The following is a 25,669-nucleotide window of genomic DNA, read 5'->3' as shown; positions in this document are numbered from 1 at the left end:
GGCTGCCGTCTCCCCTCGCCCACCTCGACGGCCATGTTCGTGGGTGGGGAGAGGCCAGCCCGATCCTCGGACTGCGGGACTCGCGGGCTACTTTAGGTGGGCGCGGACCTGGGGCTCTAGCACTGACTAGGTCACTGCGCCTGCGCAAGAGTCTCCGCCACTCTTGTCCGGGTGGGAATCAAACTCTAGCGCCACCCTTCAGGGCGCTGCGGATTTGTTTCTAGATCTCACTCCCGAGGCTACCCAGGGCCTTTCTCTCTAACCCTCAGGAGGAAGAGCAAGCTCCATAACAGACAGAAGTTTAGATTGTCATTCCCAACTGCTAATCAGGAAGCAGAAGTTAAACTCTTAGCAAAATGGCAGCACCTGGAAAGACAAATGGAGCCAAACTACCTGGGTTCAAATCCTGACTCCACCACACGCTACGTAGGTGACCTTGTCCTTTATTATAGTTTCTTCATCTATTAATATGAGGTTTGAATGTATAAATAGTTGTAAATCAACTGTACAAGAATAATGCCTGGCACACAGTAAGCATTATATAAGGGTAAAGTATCATCCCAAATATTTTACTTGGCAAACATTTTATCAATACTACTCTCGAAATAGGCTTTTTGATATTGTTAACATACGATTACAAGATTTGCCCTCTCCTGTCCCCTTAATTGCCAAGAAGTGTTCTCTCCTTTACCTGAGATTTTTACCATCCCTCTCAATCTGCTGACCATAAGACATTTTTCCAAAGGGGGTGTCTGTCTTAGGTTGTACTTGTATATAAAAGAAAACTTATAATTTTGATGTGTTAAGAAACTGAGATGTAGTTGTCACTCAACATTTGACTAGTGGGGGCTCTCTCAATATTTCACTACTTAGTACAAATATTTCAATTAACAAAAAAGCCCTACTTTCATTTCTGAATCTGTGGTCTTACTTTCCATAAAACCTGTAGTAGATTGCAAAAACAAAACACTTCTATTCCTGTATGCATTTCCCTTTGCAACATGTGTTAACTGTATTTCTCATCAAGAGATGAAGTCTATTTCTCTACCCCCTTGAGTCTGGGTTGGCTTCGTAACATGCTTTGACAAATAGAATGCAACAGAAGTCCCACTGTGGAATTTCTGAGCCTAGACCTCAGAGGCTTTGTAACTTCCACCTTCTTTTTTTCTTGTTGATAGGGTTACCAACCATCCTAATCTGCCCAAGGCTGAGGAGTTTCCCAGGATATGGGACTTTCACTGCTAAAACCAGGATAGTCCCATGCAAAGCAGCATGGCTGATCACCCTGCTTGCTGCCATGAGACTACCACCATCCTCGAGGATGATAGATCCCAAGGAGAGAGTGACCCAGTCAACATCCAGCCCCATTAGCATGTGACTTATCCAGCCCCAATCCAGTCACCAGATAATAGCAAATGCATGAGTTAATTCAGGTGAGACCATCAGAACGATCCAGCTGAACTTAACTCAAATTGCTGTTCTCTGTTGGAGTTTTTCTGCACATAAAAAATAAAATTGCTGTCCTACATAACTGTAAACAAGCAAAATGGTTGTTTTTATAAACCACCTAGTTTTGGAGTTGTTTATTATATAGCAGTAGATAACTGTTACAATACTGCAACCTTTTAACTACAGGGAATTATGCTTAAAACCTAAGGAATAGACTCCAATTTTAAGACAATAAAGCCCAGCCCTCCCTCACCACTTGTTCCTTTCTTAGACTCAAAGAATATTGATTGAGTGCTTACTGTGTGCTAGGAACTGTATCATGGGCTTAGCATCCACTACTGAACAAGACAGGTGAGTACTCTGCCCTCAAAAATCTTATCCAATTTGGGATACAGATATTAAATGAATAATTATAAGTTATGGGGTGCTTTAAAAATAAATGGGGCTAAATAGAAGTGAAGGAGTGTAAAAAAAGCAAGTCTTTTTTAAAAAAGAAGTGGCATTTAAACTCAGTTCTGAAGTAGGAGTTATCCAGGTGAAAATTGGGCTGAAGTGTGTTCCAGGCAGAGAGAGCAGCATATGGGAAAGCTGTGGACTAGGAAGGCTCTTGATGAGGAGGGACAAAGTAGCTGGAGTTTAGGAGCTAGGAAAAAAGAGGCAGAAAGTGAAACTAGAGATGCAGGCAGAAGCCCAATCCTGCAGAATCTTATAGGCACAGTGAGGTTAAAATGCACCTATCTGGCATCCATCTTTTCAAAATATGTCCAGCTCCATCTGCTTTTTCTTAAAGACATCTTATGAGGCAACTGTGCTATATGGAAAGATTGATAAACTGGAAGATAGAATGCTGTATTTGTTCATTTTGTGCTTCTGTAACAGAATACTACAGCCTGGGGAACTTATAATAAACAGAAAGGTATTGGCTCACAGTTCTGTAGACTGGGAAGTCCAATATTAAAGTGCTGACGTCTGTCAAGGGCCTTCTTGCTGCATCATAACATGGTGGAAGATCAAGGAGAGGGCGAGAGACAGCAAGAGGGGGCAAACCCACTCCCTCAATAACAAACCTATTCCCATGATAACAACATTAGTCCATCCAGGAAAGTGGATCCCTCATGACCTAAACCACCTCTTAGAAATTCCACCTCCCAATACTTTCAAAATGGCAATTAAATTTCAACATGAATTTTGAAGAAGACAAACATTTAAACCACAGCAAATCCCTAAATCCGTTTCAGCAAATAATTAAATTTCACCAACCTAGGTTTTCTTATCTATCAAAGGAAATAATAATCCCTATACACTACAATATATATTTCAGGCATGGGATGGGTACAAAGTGAGTTAGTATGGGAAGGAACATTATAAAATGACAAGCGTTCTATAAATATAAGGGCTATGATATTGAGGTGCTGATAGGCCCACACCCCATGTTTTTGGTCACATATTGTGTTCGGTTCCACCTATCCCAGTAAGAATCATAGATGATTTCATCATTCCTTTTGCTGTGCCCATGGATTCTCCCCATCCCAGATAAATAAATTTTGCCCTACTTTCTTACTGAACCAACTGATAATTAACACTCTAACTTCTGTGTTGCACTTTTTAAAGCGTTGTTTAGCATTAAGTGTTTCATCGTCTGATTATGCGTTCATTCAACAAATATTTTTTGTGCATCTACAACTGCGTCAGGCACAATCCTAGATATGGAGGATATGATCATGAACAAGACAAAGTCCCTGCTTTCTAATAGAAGAGACAGATACCAAAAAAAAAAAAAAAAAATCTGTAAATGTAATGTCAGGCAGTGACAAATGTTATGAGGAAACAAAAAGCTCAACAGGAAAACAGGGAGTGATGGGGTGAAATATTGTTCATTTCAAACAATAGTGTTATGAATGAACTAATTACCAAGGAAGAAAAATTGTAGTCAGTGTCCAAGGTGTAAGAGAAGCCAAGAAGCTGTTATTTCAGCACCTCTGTCATTAGTTCAGCTCTTTCATACACCAAAGATATTGGTCGTTTATTGTGATGTGGGGCATTGCTCTGGTAGGGTGAGAGGAAACAAGATAAAAATCATCAACTTTTCTTCAAAGGGATCACTATAGTTGGGAACATCACGAAAATGCACAATGCTACAGGACATTAATTTTGCTCAGTGCCATGCGAAAGGCAGATACCCGTATCCTTTCCTTGCCCGTCTCTCCCACCATGCCTGGTCACCCTTGGCTCTCTATATGCTCACCCCTAGGAACTCCTGATTTTTTTCACTTTCTCTCTTAAAAGTTCATGTCCTTCCTGTTTCAGGACTTTTGCTCATTTTGCTCCCTCAGCCTGAAATGCTCATCTCATCCTTTACCAACTTAATTTAGTTTTCACTGACATGCCATTTCTTTAGGGAACCCTGCCATAGGCTGTTCAGACTAAGTCAGTGTAACAGTTAACTATAAACAATAGTGCTGCATAACAAATAGCCACAAAAATCTCAGCAACTGACAACTTAAGCATTAATGAACTCCCAAATGTGCAGTTTAGCTAGAGGTCAGCTGGCCTGGATTAGGATTGGCTGGGCAGTTCTGCTAACCTTGGCTGGCCTCTCTCATTCATCTTCAGGGATGAGGAGCCAATCAGGGCTCCTAGGCTTCACTTAGCTAAGGCAGTTCAGCTGGGATGGGTCTGCTCCACAGGTCTCTCATCATCCTCATGAGACTAGCAGGCCAACCAAGGCATGTTTTCAAGGTGATGGCAGAGGAGCAAGAAGGCGAGTGGGAACACACTAAGACCTGTCAAGGCCCATGCTTAGAATTAGCTCACTGTCACCTCCACTTCATCTTACTGGCCAAAGCCAGTAACATGGCCAAGCCCAAAGTCAAGGGGTTGTGGAAATATACTTTGATGTTATGGAAGAAACTTCAAAGTCACATGACAAGTTTGAGAATGCAAGGAGAGGTAAAGAATAGGAGCAGAAAATGCATTTTACCATAATCAAATTCCCCTTCCCACCATCTCCAAGCACCCTAAACTTCTTCATGGGGCTTGCCACACTTAAAATCATGTTACAGGGTAAGAATTTATTTGTTTGATGTTTTATTTTCTCACTAAATAATGAACTCCACAAGTGTAGAGAGTAAGTTAGGATTGTTTATTTCTAACATGGCATCTAACACTGCACTTGGCACATAATAGGTGCTCAGTTTATATTCATTGATTGAATGAATGAATGGCAGAAGCATTAATGGGAGGCATTCACAGGAAGGAGAAATAATTTCTGCATGAGTTGAGCAAAGCTGGCTTCTTGGAGGAAGGGGCTATGAGTTAGGATTAAGGGCATTTCTCTTCGGCTCACTTTACTCCCTCTGACTGGTTTCGAAGCAGAGACTGGAGTTTACATCTCTTTATTCCAAACAGCAGGAGGCTTGCTACTTCCCCTACCCTCCCTTTGTGGGTGGTGGCGAGGCCTTTGGGAGGGTCCAGATGGTGACTGAGGATGCCCTGGACTGAAGCTGCAAAATCTCTGGATTCTCCATTCATGCCGTCTCCGGTTGCCACTTCACCTTCAGCATCCCAGTCCTGCAATCCTTTCTCCACGTGGCAAGCAAATTGATTTTGTGAAAAACTTGGTATCAAAAGTGGCTTCCCATTTTCCCTAGGATTATGTTTGAAGTCCAGGCAGGTGTCAGAACCATTCAAACCAGAGCAACTCCATCTTAAATAGGAGCTGGGTAAAATAAGGCTAAGACCTACCAGGCTGCATTCCCAGATGGTTAAGGCATTCTAAGTCACAGGATAAATTATGAGGTCAGCACAAGATACAGGTCATAAAGACCTTTCTGATAAAACAGCTTGCAGCAAAGAAGCTGGCTAAAACCCACCCAAACCAAGATGGCCACTAGAGTGACCTCTGATGTTCCTCACTGTTACACTCCCATCAGCACCATGACAGTTTACAAATGCCATGGCAACATCAAGAAGTTACCCTATATGGTCTAAAAAGGGGAGGCAGGGAGGGGAACATCATATACCGGGGCTTGTTGGGGGGTGGAGGGGTGGGTAGGAGAGGGACAGCATTAGGAGAAATACCTAATGTAGATGATGGGTTGATGGGTGCAGCAAACCAGCATGGCACAGGTATACCTATGTAACAAACCTGCATGTTCTGCACATGTATCTCAGAACTTAAAGTATAATCGAAAAAAAGTAAAAAATAAAATAAAATAAAAGGGGAGGCATGAATAATCCACCCCTTGTTTAGCACATCATCAAGAAATAACCATAAAAATGGGCAACCAGTAGCCCTCGGGCCTGCTCTGTCTTTGGAGTAGCCATTCTGTATTCCTTTACTTTCCTAGTAAACTTGCTTTCACTTTACCCTGTGGACTCGCCCTGAATTATTTCTTGTGCAGGATCCAAGAACCCTCTCTTGGGGTCTGAATCAGCCTCCCTTTCCTGTAACAAAGGCATGGCCTACAGCAGCCTCAGCAACCTCAGGCATGGCACGTCCACCTCCCTCTTAGACCTCATCTCCTTTTCTGCGCCCTGCCTTTCACCATGTAAGTGCCTGCAATACTATACTACTTTCAATTTCTAGAAAACGCCAAGCCATTTCCTGCCTGGGCCTTTGTTCACACAGCCTCCTCTGCGTAGAACACCCTGCTCCACTTTCCCCACCCTCACCACTGGCTTCTAAGGCTCTACTTATTCATTATATCCTCTGGAAAGTTTTGCCTGACATCTCTAGAAAATTGGTCTTCCCCTCCTTCATTTCCACCTCTCAGACTTCTATTATAGCACATGAAGTACTGTTTAAGAGTATTCATTTCTATGATGAAGTGGTTAAGATGAGAAATTTCAAATGTCAGCTGTGCCACTTGCTTGTGTTAGATGACAGCCTTTTCTTCATAACATATTGGTTAAATAGGTTAAAAGCACTCGGGACATTGCTGGCACAGGGTGAGTGGTCATTAAGTGTCAGCTATTGTTTTCTTTTCTCTTCTTCCTTCCTTGTCAACATGTTTCCTTTCTTGCCTAGGCTGCTAGGAACCTCTGAGAAAATAATAGGGATAGTCAACACATCTATAATCACCTCCCTGGTTAGGGGGTGCTTTCTGTCCAGAAAGGGAACAGACATTAAATCAATAATTTTACAACTAAGCAGTGAACTACAATGTTGATGGGCACTGTGAGTAAGGAGTATAGGTGCTTTGAAAACATATAAATTGGGAAAATTAAACTGTGTGAGGGGTGGTGTGGTAGGCAGAGTAACAGCCCCCAAAGATGTCCCTGTACAAATGCCAGAACCTGTGCATAAATCATCTTACATGGCACAAGAGACTTTGCAGATGTGATTAAATTGAGGATCTTGGGATAGGGAGATGACTCTGGATTACCACGGTGGGTCCTTATGTAACCACAGCGGTCCTTGTACATGAAAGACGGAGGCAGGAGCATCCATGTCAGAGTGAGAGGACATGAGAAAGATTTGACTGGCCACTGTGGCTTTGAAGATGGAAGAAGGGACCATGAGCTAAGGAATCAGCTGCCTCTAGAAGCTGAAAAAGGCAGAGATGGCTTCTTCCCTGGACCCTGCAGAGGAAGTGCAGCTTTGCCGATGGACGCCGTGATTGTAGCCTTAGTGAGACCCATTTTACACCTGTGAGCTCCAGAACTGATAATAAATAGAAGATAATAAATGTGCATTGTTTTCAGTCACCGAGTTTGAGGTTATTAGTTACAGAAATTGTAGGAAACTAACACAGGTTGTCAGCTCAATGCATTTTTGGGAGAAAGGGAAGAAGGGAGAAAGGAAGGGAAGAGGGGAGGGAAGAGTCTAAACCTGGGGAGGCTGAACCAGGAGAAGGAGATGGTCTCTAGGGTCTGCTATAAGCTAATAGCTTCAGAGCTGTTTGTGGGAAGGAAAGACTCTTGTCAGTCAATATTTACTCAAGGGGAGTCTTGACCTCTGTGCTGTTCCTCATGCTGCTTTATTATGAGCCACCTTTAGCCTTCATTTTAAAACACTCAAAATCAAACACACTGCTGGCCCCAGGGCTCCTGCAAACATATGGAGTTGAGATCCCCATGGACACAGGAGAAACATTTTAAATGTAGATTAATACTTTAATATGAACCCAGCTCCAGCACAGTAATCCTTCATGCCACGTAGCAGACACCAGGGGAAGCTGTGATTGGTTTGGTGGGATCACCCAGTCATCTCTGTACACAGAGTCTGCACGGCTGTGCCCTGAACTGCCTGACGGTTAAAACAGGATGGAGCTGAGCCAAACTTTGTTTCTCAGCCTCTGCCCTAGATTCTTCTGGGTGCCTCCCTGGCCAGGCCCACGGAATTTGGGATAAAGGCAAAGTCCAAGTTCAGAGCCGACTGTCATGTGCCACAGTGTCCTAGGATGTTCATATACCCTAGCGAGGCTTGTTTGATCTGGTTTTTAAAGTTTCTCTTCAGCAAAACCAATATGATCCTTGAATTCTCTCTCTTTCTGCAACAGCAGAAGTTGCTCTCTGGATGGAAAGGCCTCATTCCTTTTTTAAAAAAAGTTTTATTTTTATTTTAAGTTCCAGGGTACATGTGCTGGATGTGCAGGTTTGTTACCTAGGTAAACATGTGCCATGGTGGTTTGCTGCACCTGTCAACTCATCACCTAGATATTAAGCCTGCATTAGCTATTTTTCATAATGCTCCCCCTCCTCCCACTCCACCCCTCAAGAGGCCCCAGTGTGTGTTGTTCCCCTCCCTGTGTCCATGTGTTCGCATTGTTCAGCTCCCACTTATAAGTGAGAACATGCAATGTTTGGTTTTCTGTTCCTGCATTAGTTTGCTGAGGATAACGGCTTCCAGCTTCATCCTTGTCCCTGCAAAGAACATGATGTTGTTCCTTCTTATGGCTGAATAATATTCCATGGAGTATATGTACCACATTTTCTTTATCCAGACTATCATTGATGGGCATTTGGGTTGATACTTTGTCTTTGCTGTTGTGAATAGTGCTGTGATAAACATACACGTGCATGTTTATTTGTAATAGAATGATTTACATTTTGAGGAGTATATACCCAGTAATGGGATTGCTGGGTCAAATGGTATTTCTGGTTCTAGATCTTTGAGGAATTGCCACACTGTCTTCCACAGTGGTTGAACTAGTTTACATTCCCACCAACAGTGTAAAAGCATTCCTATCTGTCAGAGAGGTCTAATATCCAGAATCTATGAGGAGCTTAAACAAATTTACAAGAAACAAACAAACAACCCCATTAAAAAGTGGGCAAAAGACATGAACGGACACTTCCCAAAAGAAGCCATTCATGTGGCCAACAAACATATGAAAAAAGCTCAACATCACTGATCATTAGAGAAATGCAAATCAAAACTACAATAAGATACCATCTCATGCCAGTCAAAATGGCGATTATGAAAAACTCATTCCTTATTTTTGACCACACTGCCTCTGCCAGGAATGTTCCACCCAAATGGGGTATTCAGATGGTGATTCCTGTCTCTCCTCTGAGTATCAGCTTTCAGATCTCCTTAGAGAGGCCACCTCCATCTCTCTAGCTAAAGTCAACTCGGTGCAGCCCCTCTACTGTACACCAGGTTTATCCTTCCAGGGCTTGTCATTGTTAGAATGCTGCAGTGTATACGGATTTGTTTGTTTGTGGAGCTCTTGCTCCTGCTTCACCCGTTCCCACTAGAACATAAGCCCCTTGAAAGCAGGGACCTCTTCGCTCTTGAATGTTGCTGTATCTTCAGGCCTTCAACATGTTTTGTTCCTGCCCAATAATCACATTCCCATTTCTCAACCACCATGTTAAGGGCTGAATCGTGCCCATCCCCCCCCCCCCCCCCGCCCAATTCATATCTTGAAGTCCCAACCTCCAGTACCTCATCATATAGCTGTATCTAGAGATAAGGTCTTTAAGGAGGTAATTCAACTAAAATGAGGTCATTAGGATGGGCCCTAATCCGATATGACAAGTATCCTTAAAAGAAGAGGAAATTTGGACATAGACAAGTACAGAGGGAAGACAGTTTGATGACACAGAAAAAAGATGGCCATCTACAAGCCAAGAGAGAGGCCTGAAATAGATCCTTGTCTCACAGTGCTCAGGAGGAACCCACTCTGCTAACACATTGACCTTGGACTTCTAGCCTCCAAGAACTGTGAGAAAATCCATTTCTGTGGCTTCAGCCAGCCAGTCTGTGGGACTTTGTTACAGCAGCTCTAGCAAACTCATACACATCACCACAAAGTGGACCAGGAACTTGCCGGAAAATACTCAGTGGAATGTTCATTACCTTATCCATGAACACGCTAGCAAGAAATAGATGCCACTCTCAATTTGCGTAATTTGAGTTGAGTTTAATAAAAGGACTACCTGGAAAATGTGGGCAGGGTAGGGGGCAACATAGGGGGGGCGCAACAGTGTGGGGGCGAGCAACGTGGGGAATCAGTACCACCCTGGGCTGCCAAAGAGAAGGAAGGGGACAGTTAGCAGGAAGCCGAAGAGAAAGAACATTTTGTGGAGAGAGAGTTGCCTGGATAAAAGCTGTGGTCTTTGGAGATCAGCCAGCTTGCAGTGATGCTGCGGGGAGCGGGGGCAGGGAAATAAATACCCGCACCTGACTCTTCCCTCCCACGCCGGGCAAGGCTCACAAATGGCAGAACTCACTGACGTGGTCCACATGGTCCAGCCTTCTGTGGCAGAAGCAGAGTAAAGAGGGGTGGAGAGTGGGTCTGGAGGGCTATATGGAAGATTTCATCATAACACCCTCTTTCCCCAACTATTGTCAAAGCACGTCTCTTCCACTTGCTAACTCCTACAGAGAAATGAAGCAAATGCACTTTCATCTTCACCTCCTGCAGGCTAGGAGTGCCATTTCTAAACAATGCTCTCGGTATTGAATTCCACTGCAGATGGCCAAATGAGTCTATTTATTGAGTTTTACCAAAGCTTTATTGATACCATGTTGGAGAAGGTTAGCACAATCTCAGTCCTGCCTCACCCGGGCTAGAGAGATTGCCTTCCCTAATTATTCTCAGGCAAGAATAATCTACAAGTTTGATGTAAATAAGATGCGTCAGAAGCTCCATTTATCAATGCCCAGGAAGACTCAGAAATAGAAAGAGTGGGTGGCTAACATTTGCTGAACACCTATTAAGTGTCAGACAGTTAACTAGCTTAATCCTGGCAAGAATTATGAAGTCAGCGCAGGCTTAATGGTGTGGGGTTGTAGCCCCAGCTACTTGTGAAGCAGAGGTGGAAGAATTCCTTGAGCCCAGGAATTTGAGACCAGCCTGGGCAACGCTGCGAGACCCCTGCCTCAAAAAAAAAAAGAATTATGAAGAGATATTACGCCAGCTTCACAGATGAGGACTCAGGCACAGCCAGCAAGTTAGCAGAGCTGGGATTGGTGCTCTGGGGCACCTCACTCCTGTGTCTTCCTCTTGCCCCATCCCAGATGCCTTTCAAGGAAATGAAATGGCTCAAAAAAAAAAAAAAAAGCTAACAAATAAGGTTAGACTCTCAGAATAATAATAATGCCAGATACATTTTGAGTAGTTACCATCTGCCTAGGTACTCCAATTTCCATAAGTTATCCCATGAAAGCCTCAAAACCACCCTAAAGAAGTTTATGCTATTTTGTCTCCATTTTAAAGATGAGGACCCCTGATAACCTGGCTTTAAAGCCCAAGTTCTTCATAAGAATTGGAACTGCAGAGAATGGAATTACGATGAACAAGAATGTAGGACGTGGGTGAAGAAGGGACAACCCATGTGAGCAGAAAACCCAACCAGCCCAGGGTATGCTTGCTGCCTTGCACTGAGTCAGCAAAGGGAGGTGAGAATATGGCAAAAAGTGCTCAGGAAACCTTCCAGAAAGAACCTGCTCTCTTGGTGTTCGGGAAGAATACAGGAGACTAACTTGGGCTTCTCAGCCCCAGCACTACTGATATTTTGGGCTAATTTTTTTCTTTTCTTTCTTTCTTTCTTTATTTATTTTTGACGGAGTCTTGCTCTGTCGCCCAGGCTGGTGTGCAACTCAGCCCACTGCAACCTCCGCCTCCCAGGTTCAAGCAATTCTCCTGCCTCAGCCTCCCAAGTAGCTGGGATTACAGGCGTGTGACACCACACCCAGCTCATTTTTGTATTTTCAGTAGAGATGGGGTTTCACCATGTTGACCAGGCTGGTCTCGAACTCCTGACCTTAGGTGATCCGGCCGCCTCAGCTTCCCAAAGTGCTGGAATTACAGGCTGAGTTAATTTTTACTGGGATAATAAAATAATTATTGGATGGATAATTTTTATGGGGGATAATTTTTATTGGATAACTTTTACGGGGGGTAATTTTTATTGGATAATTTTTATGGGGGGATAATTTTTATTGGGCAGGGTTGAGGTGGTCCTGTGCACTGCAAGGTGTTGAGAAGCGTCCCTGGCCTCTCCTTTCTTAGATATCAGTAGCATCTACCTGCCAGTTTGTGACAATCAAAGATGTCTATAAGCTCTTTTTTGGTTGAGAACCACCGCTGTAGCTCACAACAAGGGTGCAGGGTAGGAGGGAAAGTCAAGGTAGAAGCTCTTCATCTTGCAGAGCCAGAGGTAAAACCTCCAGATGGAAGGGCTGACCTCCAGAAAGAAGGCAGAACCCAGGACCAGGAAAGCCACCAAGAAGATTTTGTGGTTTGATGAAACGACCATGGACTTCAGCACTGGATGGGCAAGACTCAAATCTAAATATGTCACTTATTGCTCTGCAGTGGGGTGGGAGGATGGCAAATTGCTTCACCTCGCAGAGTTCCGGTTTCCCAGGCTCTCAAAAGGATATAAAAATATCTACCACACAGGGTTGTTGTGGGCACCAGCTGATGCCTCAGTGTTCTCTCAGATGATTGGTTGTCATTTCTCCTCCTCCCTCGTTTCTAAGACCAGCAAAGCCAAGTTCTGCAGCGGGGCTGTGTGACTGCTCTCCATCTTCCTGCATACATTTCACTCAGATGAAGTCCTTTCTCGCCCTCTAAACAGCTGGCCAAGGATGAGTCACCACCACAGGAGAGCCATATCCTAGAGAATGAAAGGGGAGGGGCATTGCAGGCAGTAAAAAAACCATCTTGTAGAAGGGCATGGAGATATAACAGAGTATGGAATATGTGGAATGGTAAATTGTCTGGAGCTCTAAAGCATGCAGAATGTCTTAATCCCAAAAACTGAGGCTGAAAGATTACATGGTAATCGGAGTTTGAAAGTTCTCACTGTTGTCTGGAGAACTCCTACTCATTTTCCAAGATCCATCCCAAGGAAGGAAAAATAGAGCTAGTTATAGGTGGATGCAAAGCATTCAGAGTGGGGTAATTCCAGGAGCTGGGGCCAACAGGGTGTTTGGGGACCAGCTTTTCAAAGGCCAAGCCCTTGCTCTGTTTCCCTGAACATTCCTGTCCCATTGTCATCCATCTCAAACGTCATCTTCTTTGTGATAGCTATTCCAGCTCCCCCAGGTAATCTACTTAATTTCACCTGCTCACTTTTCTGTGCTCTGTCACTCTTCTAATGTTATCTATGTTGTACTGCAAAAGGTTGGTCCCATGACTGGCTCCTCTACAAGGCAGTATGCTCCATGGTGGAAGCGGGGTGCATATATATTAGTCATCTGTATATTCTGCTCACCTAGCACAGAGCCTAGATGACAGGTATTGCCAGTGACCTGCCCAATATCCATCCTTCCCATCTTCCTTTCCAATAGAATCCCAGATGGGCAACATGCTTTATTAAAGATATTCGTGTCTCAGACTCCCTCGAAGCTCCGATGCCATACGACCCAGTTTGGACCAGTGAGATGCAAGTTGAACTCTATAGGGTGTGCTTCTAGCAAAGTTGTTGTTTTCCTGATAAAAGGTCAGCCCCAGGGGGCTCTTTACCTTTGGCCTTCATTTCTAACCACCTTTACCCCATCTTCCCACCTAGAAGCTTAGACTCCACACATAGAGGTGGAACAGTCATCTTGAGACCTCGAGGATGCAAGACACACTGGGGATAGCTGCGCAGGTGCCTGAAGGGATCCTGAGTCCTCAGGATCTCCTTGAGCAGCTGCAGCAGCCTAGGACTTCCTTCATCTGGATGGTCATTAGATGCAAAAAACAATTCCCAGTTTGGTTAATCCACTGGCTGGGCTTCTGCTTTGTGTAGCTAAATGCTACAACTTGGCACATAACCAATGCTTAGGGAATTTTGATGACCCGGTTCAATGGTCAGCTCTCCCTCTGTGCAGCTTAGGCCACTCAGCCTCCAGTGATGCAATAAAGAGCCATAAGGGATCTGCAACTTTGATAGACTCCTTGGGTTAAAAATTCTCAGGTATTCTCTCTCTCTTATTTTTTCCCCAAGACAGAGTTCCACTCATGTTGCCCAGGCTGGAGTGCAATGGTGCGGTCTTGGCTCACTGCAACCTCACCTCCTGGGTTCAAGTGATTCTCTTGCCTCAGCCTCCCAAGTAGCTGGGACTACAGGCATGTGCCACCACATCTGGCTAATTTTTGTATTTTTAGTGGAGATGGGGTTTCATCACGTTGGCCAGGCTGGTCTCGAATTGCTGACCTCTGGTGATCCGCCCACCTCAGCCTCCCAAAGTGCTGTGATTGCAGGCGTAAGCCACCACGTCCAGTATCTCTCTATTCTCAATGCAGCAAGGACTCCAGGGCTTTCTCCTTCTGGGAACCCTTCTTTCTTAGAAGAGGCTAATTTTGGAGACCATTTCTAACTAGTTGATATACATTTTGGGGAAATCTGTGAAACTGTGGCGTGGGTAGAAGCATTGACTTTGGAATTGGTTGGACCATTTGCCTTTTCTTTCTTTCAGCAGATACATATTGATGGGGTGGAGGTGTGTGGGCAAAAACAGTCCTCCTTAAGGAACTTAGTCTAGTGGAAGAGCAGAGCTGCACTGATGAGTGACTGATTATAAAGGGAGATAAGTAACACATAGAGAATGCCAGAGTATACAAAAGGACTCTTCTGGTGTTCAGAGAAGGCTTCCTGGAGGAGGTGGCACTTAGATTGACATCAGCAAGTGACCTGGATTCAAATCTCTATCTGTCACTTACTATTTGATATACTCCGGGCAATCATTTAACCTCTCTAGGCTTCTATTTCCACAATTGAACCGTCAAATTTCTCATATTTCCCTCTCGTATTTGTGAAGCTTAAATGAAACAATGTTCATGGTGCCTGGTCCACAGGAAGCACTTCTTAGACTGTCAGTCACTCTTATTTTTGTTTCAGACCAAGTTCCTGGCTTCTCCAGCCTGGGGTTGGTGTCCTCAACACCAGTGCTCAGGGTGGGTCAGACACTATTAATCTCTGCCAGTTCAAACCTGTGTAGATGGGCTCAGAAGATCATATGCTGGGGAGGATGAGAACAAAGGCTTCAGGCAAGAGTAAAAGATAATTAAGTCCCCAGGGCCGACCCCAGGAAAGTCTCCATTTCCTCTGCCTTGGCCCCTTCCTGGGGTCCCTCAATTACCCCAAGATTTCACTGGAGTCAACCTAGTCAAAGGGATGGCTAGGGTAGGGAGACAGTGGGGATCACCCCTGGGATATCCTGGGGAGATCCAAAGATACTGGGCTCTGAGGGGGCGGCATAGAGCAAAATGAGCTCCTTGAACTCAGAGTGTCTCTTCCCCAGTCCTCCCACCAGGAGGGCCGCAGGGCGGGCCCACGCTCGAGGGAAATCCACTTCCCTTCTTTGACCCCCAATTCCCTTACCTGTAAAATAGGTAATTGGACTAAATTAGTGGTTCTTAAGCTTTGCTGCACATTAGAATTATCTGGGGGAAATTAACGCCCCCCACAGATACCAAGCTGCTGCCCCCCAAACCAACTAAATCGGAACCTCTAGGGTGGAAGCTGAGCATCAGCGCTGTGACTCCCTAGATGGTTCCATGTGCAGCCAGCATTGAGAACTGGTGGCTCTGAACGTCTTTCCAGCTGTAAGAATAGATGCTGCTTCCTGGCTGTGTGAACTCAGAGAAATGACTTTAAAACTCCATCCCTCCACTTCCTCATCAGCAAAGGAAGAGTAAGAATGATACATCCCTCATCGAGGTATCATAGGATTAAAAGGATGGATTTCTATAGAATGCTGATAAGAGAGACTGGGCAGCATGGAAGGGCTCCAGCAGGGCAGTTGGAGGTCGCTGTTGCTGCTCTTGTTATAGCTCTTATTGTGATTATGGAGAAGAAGGAGGAAGGAGGAGAGATGGAGGTTGGGGGTGGGGAAGAAGAAGAAACTCTGTGTTAGGCCCTGAACTCTGTCCCTCTCCCCACCGTGGCCATGACCTTCGCCTCAGTCACAGCAGTAGAAGTAGGACAAGTTCTACTCTCACATAGTGAAGAACCCAGGGGGCAGGTGTGCACTAGCTTTTGGGAGTGCCCCATTAGTAGGAGAGAGAGTGGGTAAACCCACTCTCCTTAGTGGGGCCTTAGTGTTGCACTGCCCAGCGTCTTTGGGGAGCTACTAGAAGGAGTCTTAGACATTACCTAGTTCTAACTTTTTCTCATTTAAGCAATGAAGACTCTGAGTTACAGAGAGGTTAAGTAATTCACTCAAGGACACACAGCCTTGCACCAAGCCAGGTCTCAAGTCTAGGTTTTTAAACAAAAAAAAACAAAAAAAAACTTCAGTTTCAAAGGCATTAAAAAAAAATAATAATACTCTGCAGCCTCCTCTCAGAGGACAGAATCCGTCAGCATTAATCAGTCTTTTTTACTTTGGCAGGGATGCCTTATCTCTTCCTTCTAAGCAGACACAGTGCCTGCAGCTGAAAGAGCAATTGTGATAATTAATAATAATATTTTGCACTTGGAATTTTCCCCTGGCAGCAGCTACTCTAAAAGCATCTCCTCATTCAGCCATACATATCAGCCAATTGACCAGTCCACAGGAGCTCCTGGAGCTTCTGCTGCTGGTTCCACAGCCCTGCACGGGGTCCTGGGAGGAACCCAGCCGCATGGGAAATGCTTCCAGCACTCAAAGAGCTTGTTCAGGGGGCCATGCAAAAGTAAACCAGACTAGAGGCTGTCACTGAGAAAGGCATCTGGCCTCTGCAACATCACTCTCCTTGGCACAGTAATAAAAGCCAGATATTATAGGAGCTTCCGTTTGATTTACCATCCTATTTCCTTCATCCGGAACGATGCCTGAAGTTCATTGGCTAAGGGTAACTAGCATCCATTCGGGAATAATGCCCGAAGGCACCTACTCCAGACGGAGGGTTAAATGAGTTAAAACATGTACAGCACTTAGAACAAGGCCATGCATATGGTGAGCACCCCATAAATGCTAGCCTTTGTTGTTGTTAACTATATGCCTTGGTGTCTGCATCAGCAAGGATCCCACTGAGAAACAGATGGAGTGCCCAAAAGGTTTACCAGGAAGACAGCATAATAAAGAGACTATTTTTGAGGTGTGGGCAGGGTTAAGGGAAGCCATAAGGGATAGTGAATAGCTTTCTGGCAATAGCAGAGAACTGTTACCACTAAAGGACAAGACCTTAAGGCACAAGGGGAGGGACTAGCTGCTGGTGAGAGCTGGAGCCACAGGAGAGGGAACTCCACAGGGGCTGTGGCTACTGCAAGACCCACCATAGCCAGACAGGTAGGAGTGGGGAGGGTAAAGGCCCCAATCTCTCTTTCTTCCTTCCTTGCAATCTCCTCTTGGTACCTCCTACTGGAAGCCAAAGCCAAGGACAGATGAAGATGGGGTTTGCAGTGGCCGGCCTCTGGGGACACAGAGCAAATCCGAGAACAGCAGATGATGAATCTAGCACGGGGCAGTAAAGGTAGGGAGGAGCAAACAGTGATTAACCAAAGTTAAGCACAACCAATAATTCAACATGGCGGCGATGCTTTGGTGTGACGATGCTTTGGTGTGACGATGCTTTGGTGTGACAATGCTTTGGTGTGACGATGCTTTTCATGCCATTGGCCCTGGAATGTTGCAGTTGCATTCTTACATGCCCTCCACACTCAGTTCTTTCTTAAACATTTTAATTTTTCTGGAGAATGTAGTATACCTGTTCCTTGTTCTAGAATTCTGGCCGTGGCCTTGGGCCAAATGCTTTAAAGCTTTGAAAAGGTAGACCCTAGGAAATAGGTGTGAAACTGTGGGAAAAGGTACACCCACATCTAAGCAGCCAAGGAGAGCATCCCGATAGCAAGGCAGGTTCACACCCTCACTACCTGGAACTCCTCTCACAACTCTAATCTCTCCTCTCCAGGAAGGGAGCCTCTGTGCTGGGCATACTTCCCACTTGCTCAGCAACATAGACGTTTCTTTCCCTTGGGCTCTGGAGTTGGACAACCTGTGTCTGGCTCTCAGCTGTCCACACTCAGAGGCTCTGTGCATTTCGGCGAGTCACTCAGCCTCATCTGAAAATGGGGATAGGAATTGTCCTAACCTCATAGGGGCATTGTGAAAACTCCACGAGACCATGCGCGTAAAGCACTCAGCATAATGTCTGGCACATAGCAGGTGCTCCATAAATGTCGGCTCTCATTACACCCCACTGACCGTTAGTTCCTTGAGGTCAGAGGTCATGACTTTTTAACTCTGGACCTCAGTATGAAGGACAGTGCTTGACACATACCTAGTAATAATTGTTGTACAAAGTAGGACAATCATTCCTATTTTCCCAGTGAGGAACCTGAGGCTCATGGAAGTTGTTTGCGTTGCTCAAGGCCACAGAGTTATTAGAACCAGAGCTAGCATTTAAACCCACGTGGGTCTGATTCTAAAGCTGCATCTTCTACATGGGTGGTTCTCAAATTCTAGCAAGCGTCAGAGTCACCTGGGGGGGCTTGTTAAAACATTGTCCATGTTTCTTATTCAGCAGATCCGGGGGCCCAAGTGTCTGTATTTCTAACAGATTTCCAGGTGACATGGATGGAGCTGGTCTGGGGACCACACTTTGAGAACTCCTGGTCTACACTCTCAGCCTCCCAGTCAGTGTCCATCTCCTCTGTGAACCCTGCTCGGACTTCTTCAGTCTCCCACCAAACATCTGCACCATCCAGTTCCAACGGGAGCCCATAATCCTATCTCACCTTCAGGCGAGGTCCTAAAGGTTGTCTGAGCTTTCCCACAGGACTGGCAGCTCCTAGTGGTCAAGAGCCCTGCACAGCATTGCCCCTCGACCCCATTAGAGACCACCTATCATCTTTCCTTCCCTTCTCCACCCTCCCCCTGGGGCAATCTTGCTGTTCCATGCCTATCTGTATTCACACAAACATATACACACTTGCAGCTTTTCCCTTTTTTAAAAACAAAAAAAGTTTATACTGTACAATTTCTCTATCCCTTCCTTATTTCCTTCCTTACCTCCTTATTTCTTCCTTCCCTTCCTTTCGTTTCCTTCCTTCCTTCCTTCATTCTTTCCTTCCTTCCAGTTTTACCCTTCTGGAAGAAAATTTCTTCCCCATTCTTTTTTTTTTTTTCTTTTTCTTTTTTTTTTTTTTTTTTTGAGATGGAGTCTCACTTTGTTGCCCAGGCTAGAGTGCAGTGGTGCGATCTCAGCTCACTGCAGCCTCCACCTCCTGGGTTCAAGCAATTCTCCTGTCTCAGCCTCCTGAGTAGCTGAGATTACAGGCATGCACTACCATGCCCCGCTAAGTTTTGTATTTTTCATTGAGATGAGGTTTCACCATGTTGACCAGGCTGGTCTTGAACTCCTGGCCTCAAGTGATCTGCCTGCCTCAGCCTTCCAAAGTGCTGGGATTATAGGTGTGAACCACCGTGCCCAGCCTCTTCCCCACTCTTGATGAGTCCTCCAGGAGCTGAGCTATCATGACTCTGCTGACTGTCTCACCCCCCACATGCCCTCCCCTCTGAGTGACCTATCTCATTGGTGAGTCTCGGCTAAGGAACTGAGTGGCAGTAGCCCAGGCCCTTCCTCCCCACTGTCTCTTGGGTATGAGCTGCCCACGGGGAGCCAGGTTCTGTTTGGCTCTTCCAGTCCCTGCCACGGCCCAATGCTGCCTACACCCGGGTGGGCGAGTCTGCCTATTCTGAGTACAACATAAGGCAACCCACTTCCCCACAGAGCACCATCACTCCCAGAGCAGCTTTATCTTTAGTGAAGGTGATATTTGGGGCTCCATCTGCCTTTCTCTGGTGCTTATTTCTCAGTTGGTTCAGAATGTGGGTGGGGAAAGAGGGTTATTGTTTATCAGCACTTACAATATATCACATACCTAAAGACCTGGCTCATTTTAAGCCACTGATTCTGTTGGGATGCTTTTGGTGGCACATAACAGACGGTCCAACTAAAAGTAGCTTGGACAATAAGGGGGCTGTTCTCTCATATGGTAAAAATTCTGTGGGCAGATCTCTCCACCCACCTCCTGATCTTAGACTCATTTCCTTCCTCAACTCCTGGCCCAGCTCTGGGTCAATTTTCCCATCACTGTGCCCGCTGTAAGGGGAGAAAGGGGACAGGAGAAGGTGCACCACCGGGGCCCAATATCTGCTGTGCTACTTCTATCTGTGGGTCCTTGGCCAAGTGATCTAAATGCTCTGACCCTCAATTCCATCCTCTGTGACATGAAAATAACAAGATCTTCCTGCTAAGAGTGCGGTAGAGATGAAATTAAATCATCAAGAGTGCCTAGCACAGTCCTTGACACATAGCAGGACTCAGTACTCGGTAGTTCATGCCCCATTTCCCCTCCTATGACCTTCTCAGTGAAGAATAAAAACTTAAATCGTCCACTTTAGTGCTTAGAAATGCTTTGATTTATGCCTTAGCTGTGTGTGTGTGTTGCTCTTTGTAAATGGGAAGCCACCCTCATGTACCTGTGCTTTCAACCAGGTCCCAGGCAGTAGGGAACGAGTTTCTCCCATTAGCCACTCCCTGACCTATTTCCCTTTGAGACAGGAGATATTCTTGGGGCTAAAAGTGCAGCTCCTAAGGCACAAAACAGCATTTCTCTCTTGAGGCCACCTGCCGATACAGATGCAATAGGCACCAAACAGACACCCCGTATGAGTCTGCTAGGATTGCTGTAACAAAATACCACAAACTGAGTGGCTTAAACAACAGACATTTATTGTCTCACAGTTCTGGAGGTGGAAGTCCAAGATCAGGGTGTTGGCAATGGCCATGCTCCCTCCGAAGGCACCGGGGAAGGATCTGTTCCACGCCGCTCCCCCTGGAACACATGGTAGTTCCTTAGCACATGGCAGCATCACGCCAATGTGCACATGGCATTCTTCCTGAGCATACATCTTTGTGTCTAAATCTCTCCTTTTCGTAAGGACACCTGCCATATTGGGTTAGGGGCCCACCCTACTCCAGCATGACCTCATTTTAACTAAATACATCTGCAGTGATCCTATTTCCAAACAAGGTCACATTCTGAGGTGCTGAGCATTAGGACTTGGACATAGGAATTTGGGGATACGTTCCAACCCATAACATACACCGTGCTTAGCCATAGTATCTCTCAAACACATCACCCTCTTCCCTCTCTCTGTTCTTGCTCATGGGTTCCCTTGACCTGAGATGTCCTTTCCCTTCCATCTCTGTCAACATTCTACCCATCCTTTAAGGCCTACTCAAACACCACCTCCTCCATGCAGTCTTCCTTCAACCATCTGGTCAGAAACAGTCTCTCCGTTCTTTGTCTTCTCTGACATTCTCTTTGTGCCCTCATTATAGTGCTGTTCTGAAGTCAGCCCCACACTTGATTTAGTTGTGAGATGGTGTGTCCAGGGGCAGAGCCCAGATCAGCCACCTTCCAGCTATGTGGTCTAGGACCTCCTTACTCAAGTGTGGCTCATGGCCCGCAGCATCCATATCGCCTGATTAGAAATGCAGAATCTGAGGCCCCACCACAGCCCTACTGAAGCTGAACAATCTAGAGTTTATCAAGGTCTTCAGGTATTTCATAGGCACACTACAGTGTGAGAAGCACTGGTCTAGCACAGGTTACTTATCTGAGCCTCAGTACTCTAACCTGTAAAGTGGGGATGGTGATAGTACCTGCCTCATAGAATTGTTAGAGGAATAATCGAGAAAATGTGTGTACGGTGCTTAACACAGCACCTGCAGCAGGATAAGTAACTACTAAATAATGGCAGTTATTATTAGTATTAATATACATTCTTAAAGAGCAAAGATCAAGATTAAATAAAAGAATGCAAATAAAGCTTTCAGAATAACCTCGCTAAGCCCTCAACAGGGGAGAGCTGTTGTTCATCTTAATGACTCTCTCCTGTTTTTCCTACCCACCCCATCTCGGGCTGGTGCCTTGCTAAAGTGTTTATTGGTGTTTATTGAGAAGAAGACAGTGGCCAAGTTAACAGGCCCATATAGAGAGGGAGCCCTGGGCCTCATCAGCGCTAATTGCATTCTCTGGCCAATGCCAAGGCCCTCCTCCCAGGCAGCTGCCCCTTGCCCCAGTTCCACTCCCAGCCAAGAGCCCTGGACACACATACACAAGAGTTTCCTATCTTCATTCACCTCCTGCAGTGTCCACAGCAGAAAGAGAGAGAGAGAGAACATGCTGGAATTGTCACTGAGAGTGTAGAGAGGTTGTGGAATGTGATTCTGGAACATGAGACACTGAGTTCCTGCCGGGAAGGGAAGGGACAGGCATGTCAGGGCCACCCACTCTGTGCTGGGATCCTCTTGGACCTTTGCAAGTTCCTTGTCTCATTTTTTCCTCACTACAAAGTCCCTAAGAAGCCATTATTTTTCTTTTCATTTTGTAGATGAGGAAACAGAGGCACATAGAGATTGAAGAGCTTATGTGAGCTCACCAGGCTGGTCAGTGACAGAGTTGGGATTCCAATCTGTCTCTCTGATCCTAAACCCGCTACCCTGAGACAGATGGGAAGAAAGGGGAAATGGGAAGACCTTCAAAACCCCTACTGCCCAGTTCTGTTCAGAGCAGAATAAAGACTATCATGGAGAAGAAGGCTGCCACACAGGTGAGGACCACAGAGGAACCTTCTGGAGCAATCTAGAAGGAGGGTGTGTTTGAGCTGGGAGGAATTTCTGTTTTTATTTTATTTTATTTTATTTTATTTTATTTTATTTTATTTTTGAGATGGAGTCTTGCTTTGTCACCTAGGCTGGAGTGCAGTGGTGCGATCTCGGCTCATTGCAACCTCCACCTCCCAAGTTCAAGCAATTCTCCTGCCTCAGCCTCCCAAATAGCTGGGACCACATGTATGCACCACTGTGCCCTGCTAATTTTTGTATTTTTTAGTAGAGATGGGGTTTCACCATGTTGGCCAGTTTGTGTCTCGAACTCCTGACCTCAGGTGATCCACCCACCTCGGCCTACCAAAGTGCTGGGATTACAGTCATGAGGCACTGCACGTGGGCTCAAGCTGGGAGGAATCTTGGTGAGCACCCCTTTCAGCCTTCCTGTGGCCACTCCTCCCACAGACAGGCAAACGGAGGCCTGGGGGTTTCAGTGGGCCTTGTATTAGCAACGTAAGGAAAATGCATATTTATTGAGTCCTGCACTAGGTGCTGTCGCGAGTGTCTCATCCCCTCCTTTGGAGGCTGCATGAGCTCACCAGCCCATGACAGTCCCTATCAGCTGCCATTCCAAATCTTTTTGGGAATTAGGTGGGGAACACATGTTTCAAAAACTCTTATCACTCCCATTTTACAGATAAAGAAACCGAGACTCAGAGCGGTGAGGTGACTTTCCCAGGGCCTCAGAGCCAGCGAACAGCAGGGCCAGGATCAAAACCCAGCCCTGCCTGATCCTGAAGCCCGAGATTCCTGCCACTGCCCCACTTAAGAGAAGGAGTCTCAGAGAAAGAACACAGATGGAGGCTGCCCTCTTCTGCCCCCTGTAACCACAGCACAGCTTGTCCCAGGGGGTGGGGGACAAGAGTTCCTTTTCCCAAAGCACAGTAGGCACAACCCTATGATATTAGGAGGTGGGCAGAAGTCCAGTCTAGAGGCCCCCGCTCAGTGGGAGCCTCTGACACCTACTCACCATTGCCAGAGGTAGAATATTCCAGACATCTCCAACTCTGAGCCCAGGGGCCCCTGATTCGGCCAGGCCTTGCTTTCCACTGTTCCTGTCCACTCTCTCCAGCCACGTTTGTCTCCCCAATACTCACCTCTATAAGCACCCTGTTTATAGTTGCATTCCTTTGATTGCCACATCCTTTTTCCTCCTATACTTTTATTTACTTAATATTTTTCGTTAAAGTGACTAACTCGTATAATCTGACCTCTTCCTGAAAAATAGCCACAAAATTGCAGCCATAGTATGCTCATCATTCATGTTGAAATCCATAGAAATAAACATGCAACTATTAGAATAAAATTTGTTTATTCTTGTACCAATTAAAAGTATCTAAAGTTGCACCAGAAATAAGAGTATCAAATTCCAGAAAACTCTGGCCTACAGAAACTGAACTAATCTCCACAATGACTTTTGCACGGCAGTGTTATCCTTACCCTCAATTTGACAAAGAGGAAATTGAGCATCAGGGCGGCTTGCCACCCAAGGTCACATAGCCAGTGAGTCGAGGAACCCAGGTTGCCTGATTACTGATGCCCCACTTTCCCTACTGACCTGAAAAATACAGTTACCTCTGCTTCTCCATCACCAACTCTTCCCTAAGTCTCTGGCAGTGGCTTCTGGGCCACTCTGCCAAGGCTACCATCCAAAGAGCTGTCCAGTAGCCTTCCCTTTGTTGAAGCTCCTGTTTTCTTTTTTTTTTTCCAACTATCACTGCATTTTTTTTTTTAATTTTTTTCTTGTTTTTTTAAATTATACTTTAAGCTCTAGGGTACATGTGCACAACGTGCAGGTTTCTTACATATGTATACATGCGCCATGCTGGTGTGCTGCACCCATGAACTCGTCATTTACATTAGGTATATCTCCTAAAGCTATCTCTCCTCCTCTCCCCACCCCACAACAGGCCCCAGTGTGTGATGTTCCCCTTCCTGTGTCCAAGTGTTCTCATTGTTCAATTCCCACCAATAAGTGAGAACATGTGGTGTTTGGTTTTTTGTCCTTGCGATAGTTTGCTGAGACTTATGGATTCCAGCTTCATCCGTGTCCCTACATTCTTGCAACCTTTGGCACTGTCATATTCAGTCTGTGAGCCCTCCCCCTGCAGCCTTTGAGGCAACTGGGAAAGAGCAATCAAGATTCTGCAAGGGAGGAAGCCATGCAATGCCTCCAAGTTGTCTAAAACGGGCACATTCTAACTCTCCCTCCCCAAATGACAGCTTGAAGAGAGGTCTTCCCTGAGTCTAAGCTCCTTCATGCTACAAAGGCCAGCAAAGACATGTGAGATTTCTGCAGCCAAGATCAATGTTACAGATGGTTGATTTCATGAAACAGAAATCCACACTGAACCACTTAAGCAAATAAGAAATTCATTGGGAAGATGGGGGAAAGCTTTCAAATTAAAGGAAAACTGAAACAAACATACAAACCAGATCTCAGAAAGAGTAAGAAACCAAAAATCCAGGTAGCGGTAGCAAAAGGGAATCTGCCAGGGCCCTGAGGATGAATTGTGTTCACACAGTCACTATTTCTGTGTGACTCCCTTTATTTAAACTCCAGAGCAATCTCAGGTTCTGAGTTCACCTCTTAGCTGGGCATTGGACAGGATACCTTGATTGACAGCCCCACCAATCCCGTTCATGGCAGAGAAGGGGGTGCTCATACCAGGAGCATCAGGGCTGTCTTATCATAATGAGGAGGGATGGGTACTGACATCCAAGATCACCACCACATCACCTTTAGAAGACGCCAAGGGGTCCATTATTTTCACAGTCAAGGCAATTCTAGGTCCTTATCAGAGCTGTGAAATGATGTAGGTTTCAGTGTGGATGTTCTCAGATAACCAGCTAGACTAAAGGAGGGTGAGAAGAAGTTCTCCTGAGGAGGTCTTGGCCTGCAAGTGATTCTGCCTCCAGATAACTGTCAAGTCCCTTGGTGGTGACCAGAGGTCTAGGGAGAATTTTGCAGGTTCCTACTCACTCATTCTCGAAGCCTCTGTGATGCCTGCTTCCAAAGATTGGCACACAATCTTTCCCATCCCACGTGCCCTTTTGCAAATGTGGCTTTGCTACTCCTCCCACTAAGAGATGAAATCTATTCTCCCCACCTTCTTGAATCTGGACCAGCTCTAAGAGTTGCTTTGACAAATAAAATATAGTGGATG

General features: G+C 45.6%; 1 long non-coding RNA gene across 1 annotated transcript; it reads left to right on the top strand.

Moving 5' to 3' along the window:
• On the top strand, positions 1–25,669 carry LOC129533438 (uncharacterized). Its single transcript, XR_008679676.2, has 4 exons — positions 1–96; positions 270–426; positions 22,226–22,444; positions 23,140–25,669. It is a non-coding gene; the product is annotated as an uncharacterized lncRNA (long non-coding RNA).

This window comes from Gorilla gorilla, chromosome 1 (assembly GCF_029281585.2).
Source record: "Gorilla gorilla gorilla isolate KB3781 chromosome 1, NHGRI_mGorGor1-v2.1_pri, whole genome shotgun sequence".
Classification (NCBI taxonomy): domain Eukaryota; kingdom Metazoa; phylum Chordata; class Mammalia; order Primates; family Hominidae; genus Gorilla; species Gorilla gorilla.
The sequence above is the reverse complement of the archived record's forward strand: the minus strand, read 5'-3'. Positions and strand labels throughout refer to the sequence as shown.